The sequence below is a fragment of the Abramis brama genome, assembly GCF_963993115.1.
Source record: "Abramis brama genome assembly, contig: SCAFFOLD_77, whole genome shotgun sequence".
In the NCBI taxonomy this organism is placed as follows: domain Eukaryota; kingdom Metazoa; phylum Chordata; class Actinopteri; order Cypriniformes; family Leuciscidae; genus Abramis; species Abramis brama.
Genome location: NW_028155967.1, coordinates 119,469 through 126,000, shown reverse-complemented (window position 1 = coordinate 126,000; position 6,532 = coordinate 119,469).

Sequence of the window (6,532 nt, the reverse complement as noted above, 5' to 3'; positions counted from 1 at the left end):
TGTCTTTCTTGATCCACACACACATTCAGACACACTCACTTACACACACGCTAACTAACACACACACTTACACATGCACACACAGAACACACACATACACTTGCATCTCACACACACTCGCTTACACATAGATCACTCACTCACACTCACTTAGATAGATTTAGAGTTTAGGGTTAAGGTTAGCTAACCCTAACCTAAATGAAGTAAAGTTAGTAGTTTGAAGTTTAAATTAGTTTGAGATAGATAGATGGATAGATGAGTTTAACACACTCACGCACATACACTCACACATACACACACGGAAGTGTTGGAAGTGCTGTTTGCTAGCATGAGTCAGAAGAACCAAACATCATCTCTATACGATGTTCTGATACAGAGATATAGGTCTTGCAAAACGGTTGCTAGGGTACTCAAGTTTGGTTGCTATGGAGTTGCTTGGGAGCTGGGAGCTTTAAACGTAAGAAGTTTGAAGTGGTTTGAAGTTTAAAGTAGTTTACAGTAGTTTGAAGTTTATGACAGATAGATAGATAAATAAGTTAGATACACACACACACACTAACTCGCTCACACACTCACTCAGACACACGCACACTCAAGAGTTTGAGTTTAGAGTTTATAAGTGTATAAATTGATGAGTTTATGAGTGTTTGAGTTTTTGAGTTTAGAGTAAGTTTAAATGAGTTTAAGAGTTCAGAGTTTATTAATTTATGAGTTTTAGAGTTCATAAGTCTATGAATTCATGAGTTTATAAGTTAATTAGTTTATAAGTGTATGAGTTTAGAGTTTATAAGTTTAAATGAGTGTGTACGAGTTTTTGAGTTTACACACACACACACACACTCACACATAGACACACACGCTCTCTCTCTCACACACACACACACACACACACACACACGTTTTGAATTTAGAGTTCATTAGTTTAAATGAGTCTCAATGGCTCATATAGTATATAGAACGGCAGTTTGGTTTAGTCTTCAAGGTGTTTAGATTTAAATTTTCGACATACACACACACACAAGCACGCACGCACAGACTCTCACTCTCTCTCTCACACACACACTATCTCTCTCACACACACACTCACACACACACAGACAAGCTCATTAACACACACACACACACACACACAAACACACACACACTCACGCACATAGACACACACTCACTCTCTCTCTCACACACACACACACTCAGAGTTTATATGAGTTTAGAGTTTATAAGTGTACACGTTTTTGAGTTAAGAGTTTATAAGTTTAAATGAGTGTGTACGAGTATTTGAGTTTACACACACACACACACACACACACACACTCACACATAGACACACACGCTCTCTCTCTCACACACACACACACACACACACGTTTTGAGTTTAGAGTTCATTAGTTTAAATGAGTCTCATTGGCTAATATAGTATATAGAACGGCAGTTTGGTTTAGTCTTCAAGGTATTTTGATTTGAATTTTCGTCGGTTTGAATTTTTTAGAACTCCCAATGTAAGTCAATGGGAGTTTTTGAATGAGTTTTTTCGAGTTTTGATCGTCATTTTTAGGAAAACCGTAAGTCCGATCAGTCTGAAAAGATATAGCAACTCGAGTCAGATCAGTTTGAGTGTCTGAGCCGAGTTTGGAGTATGTAGAGTTAAAGCTCTAGGAGGAGTTTGATATAGAAATTTTTAGGGTCAGAAGAATAATAATAACTAGATGCGAAAGTTCGTCGAGACAAACTTTAAGTTGGCTTGAGAAAGTTTGGACCAGAAAGTTTTTTGCTAGGCGGTTGCTAGGGTATTCTGAGTGGTTGCTAGGCGGTTGCTAGGATATTTCTGGTGGTTGCTAGGGTCTTTTGGGTGGTTGCTAGGCGGTTGCTAGGGTATTTTGGGTGGTTGCTATGGTGTTCTGGTTGGTTGCTAGGCGGTTGCTAGGGTATTCTGGGTGGTTGCTAGGCGATTGCTAGGGTGTTCTGGGTGGTTGCTATGGTGTTGCTAGGCGGTTGCTAGGGTGTTCTGGTTGGTTGCTAGGCGGTTGCTAGGGTGTTCTGGGTGGTTGCTATGGTGTTGCTAGGCGGTTGCTAGGGTATTCTGGGTGGTTGCTAGGCAGTTGCTAGGGTGTTCTGGTGTTGCTAGGCGGTTGCTAGGGTGTTCTGGGTGGTTGCTATGGTGTTCTGGTTGGTTGCTAGGCGGTTGCTAGGGTGTTCTGGGTGGTTGCTATGGTGTTGCTAAGGTATTCTGGGTGGTAGCTAGGCGGTTACTAGGCAGTTGCTAGGGTATTCTGGGTGGTTGCTAGGCGGTTGCTAGGGTGTTCTGGGTGGTTACTATGGTGTTGCTAGGCGGTTGCTAGGGTATTCTGGGTGGTTGCTAGGCAGTTGCTAGGGTGTTCTGGGTGGTTGCTATGGTGTTGCTAGGCGGTTGCTAGGGTGTTCTGGGTGGTTGCTATGGTGTTGCTAGGCGGTTGCTAGGGTATTCTGGGTGGTTGCTAGGCAGTTGCTAGGGTGTTCTGGTGTTGCTAGGCGGTTGCTAGGGTGTTCTGGGTGGTTGCTATGGTGTTGCTAGGTGGTTGGTAGTTGTCACAGATGGTTACTATGGAGTTTTGATATAGTTGTTTGCATGATCTTGGTATGATTTAGCACTTAACTAATCGCTATTAGCATGTAGCTATTCACTGCTAGCATGTATAGCATGTTAGAAGTGCTGTTTGCTAGCATGAGTCAAAAGAGCCAAACCTAATCTCTATACGATGTTCTGATACAGAGATATAGGTCTTGCAAAACGGTTGCTAGGGTACTCAAGTTTGGTTGCTATGGAGTTGCTTGGGAGCTGGGAGCTTTAAACGTAAGAAGTTTAAAGTGGTTTGAAGTTTAAAGTAGTTTACAGTAGTTTGAAGTTTATGGCAGGTAGATAGATAAGTTAATAGATAGATAAACACACACACACATACACACACACACGCACACACACACACACACACACACACTAACTCGCTCACACACTCACTCAGACACACACACACTGTATGAGTTTTTGAGTTTTGAGTTTATAAGTTTAAATGAGTTTAGAGTTTATAAGTTTAAATGAGTTTAAGAGTTCAGAGTTTATTAATTTATGAGTTTAATAGTTTATAAGTCTATGAATTCATGAGTTTATAAGTTAATTAGTTAATCTCATACACTTATTCTAATTATAAGTGTATGAGTTTAGAGTTTATTAGTTTAAATGAGTCTCAATGGCTCATATAGTATATAGAACGGCAGTTTGGTTTAGTCTTCAAGGTGTTTAGATTTAAATTTTCGACATACACATACACACACACAAGCACGCACGCACAGACTCTCACTCTCTCTCTCACACACACACTATCTCTCTCACACACACACTCACTAACTCACTCACACACACACAGACAAGCTCATTAACACACACACACACACACACACACACACACACTCACGCACATAGACACACACTCTCTCTCTCACACACACTCAGAGTTTATATGAGTTTAGAGTTTATAAGTGTACAAGTTTTTGAGTTAAGAGTTTATAAGTTTAAATGAGTGTGTACGAGTATTTGAGTTTACACACACACACACACACACTCACACATAGACACCCACGCTCTCTCTCTCTCTCTCTCACACACACACACGTTTTGAGTTTAGAGTTCATTAGTTTAAATGAGTCTCATTGGCTAATATAGTATATAGAACGGCAGTTTGGTTTAGTCTTCAAGGTATTTTGATTTGAATTTTTGTCGGTTTGAATTTTTTAGAACTCCCAATGTAAGTCAATGGGAGTTTTTGAATGAGTTTTTTCGAGTTTTGATCGTCATTTTTAGGAAAACCGTAAGTCCAATCAGTCTGAAAAGATATAGCAACTCGAGTCAGATCAGTTTGAGTGTCTGAGCCGAGTTTGGAGTATGTAGAGTTAAAGCTCTAGGAGGAGTTTGATATAGATTTTTTTAGGGTCAGAAGAATAATAATAACTAGATGCGAAAGTTCGTCGAGACAAACTTTAAGTTGGCTTGAGAAAGTTTGGACCAGAAAGTTTTTTGCTAGGCGGTTGCTAGGGTATTCTGAGTGGTTGCTAGGCGGTTGCTAGGATATTTCTGGTGGTTGCTAGGGTCTTTTGGGTGGTTGCTAGGCGGTTGCTAGGGTATTTTGGGTGGTTGCTAGGGTGTTCTGGGTGGTTGCTAGGTGGTTGCTAGGGTGTTCTGGGTGGTTGCTAGGCGGTTGCTAGGGTATTTTGGGTGGTTGCTAGGGTGTTCTGGGTGGTTGCTAGGTGGTTGCTAGGGTGTTCTGGGTGGTTACTAGGGTGTTCTGGGTGGTTGCTAGGCGGTTGCTAGGATATTTTGGATGGTTGCTAGGGTATTTTGGGTGGTTGCTAGGCGGTTGCTAGGGTATTTTGGGTGGTTGATAGGGTGTTCTGAGTGGTTGCTATGGTGTTGCTAGGGTGTTCTAAGGTATTTTGGGTGGTTGCTAGGGTGTTCTGGGTGGTTGTTAGGCAGTTGCTAGGGTGTTCTGAGTGGTTGCTATGGTGTTGCTAGGCGGTTGCTAGGGTATTCTGGGTGGTTGCTATGGTGTTGCTAGGCGGTTGGTAGTTGTCAAAGATGGTTTATATGGAGTTAATAACGAGTGCCTTCAGTACGGCACTCGGCCTGCGGCCTCGTGCCTATGGCCGAATAGGCACAAGCATGGAGCAATATCGCAAGGCCACGAGTGCAATATTGCTTTAAAAAATAAAAAAAATATAAAAAAAGGTTTTTTTTTGGTTTATGGTGGTTGCTAGGGAGCTCTTAGTGGTTGCTAGGGTGCTGTAACTGGTTGCTAGGGTGTGGCTATGAAGATTTTAGGCCATTACTTATTGGTTGCTTGATAATATAAATCCTCTGAGGGAGAGAGAGAGGGAGAGATGCAGGGGTGTCAGGCCCTTTGGAGTCTGTGTGTGTGAAAACGGCAGTTTGGATTCAAATGTTTTTAGAACTCCCCAATGTAAGTCAATGGGAGTTTTTCCGAGTTTTGATCGTCATTTTTAGGAAAACCGTAAGTCCGATCAGTCTGAAAAGATATAGCAACTAACTTCAGATCAGTTTGAGTGTCTGAGCCGAGTTTGGAGTATGTAGAGTTAAAGCTCTAGGACGAGTTTGAGTCAACAGTTTTTCACAGAAGATTAATAATAATAATAATAATAATAAGTTTAAATAGGATTTCAATATGTTGGCTCTCTCAAGCCAACTTAACTAGATGCGAAAGTTCGTCGAGACAAACTTTAAGTTGGCTTGAGAAAGTTTGGACCAGAAAGTTTTTTGCTAGGCGGTTGCTAGGGTATTCTGAGTGGTTGCCAGGCAGTTGCTAGGATATTTCTGGTGGTTGCTAGGGTCTTTTGGGTGGTTGCTAGGCAGTTGCTAGGGTATTTTGGGTGGTTGCTAGGGTGTTCTGGGTGGTTGCTAGGCGGTTGCTAGGGTGTTCTGGGTGGTTACTAGGGTGCTCTGGGTGGTTGCTAGGCGGTTGCTAGGATATTTTGAGTGGTTGCTAGGGTCTTTTGGGTGGTTGATAGGCGGTTGCTAGGGTATTTTAGGTGGTTGCTAGGGTATTTTAGGTGGTTGCTAGGGTATTCTGGGTGGTTGCTAGGCGGTTGCTAGGGTATTTTGGGTGGTTGCTAGGGTCTTTTGGGTAGTTGCTAGGCGGTTTCTAAGATATTTTCGGTGGTTGCTAGGGTGTTCTGGGTGGTTGCTAGGCGGTTGCTAGGGTATTTTGGGTGGTTGCTAGGGTGTTCTGGGTGGTTGCTAGGTGGTTGCTAGGGTGTTCTGGGTGGTTACTAGGGTGTTCTGGGTGGTTGCTAGGCGGTTGCTAGGATATTTTGGATGGTTGCTAGGGTATTTTGGGTGGTTGCTAGGCGGTTGCTAGGGTATTTTGGGTGGTTGCTAGGGTGTTCTGGGTGGTTGCTAGGCGGTTGCTAGGTCTTCTGGGTGGTTACTATGGTGTTGCTAGGCGGTTGCTAGGGTATTCTGCGTGGTTGCTAGGCGGTTGCTAGGGTGTTCTGGGTGGTTGCTATGCTGTTGCTAGGTGGTTGCTAGGGTGTTCTGGGTGGTTGCTATAGTGTTGCTGGGCGGTTGCTAAGGTATTCTGGGTGGTTGCTAGGCGGTTGCTAGGGTGTTCTGGGTGGTTGCTATGGTGTTGATAGGCGGTTGCTAGGGTGTTCTGGGTGGTTGCTATGGTGTTGCTAGGCGGTTGCTAAGGTATTCTGGGTGGTTGCTAGGCGGTTGCTAGGGTGTTCTGGGTGGTTGCTATGGTGTTGCTAGGCGGTTGCTAAGGTATTCTGGGTGGTTGCTAGGCGGTTGCTAGGGTGTTCTGGGTGGTTGCTATGGTGTTGCTAGGCGGTTGGTAGTTGTCACAGATGGTTACTATGGAGTTTTGATATAGTTGTTTGCATGATCTTGGCATGATTTAGCACTTAACTAATCGCTATTAGCATGTAGCTATTCACTGCTAGCATGTGTAGCATGTTGGAAGTGCTGTTTGCTAGCATGAGTCAAAAG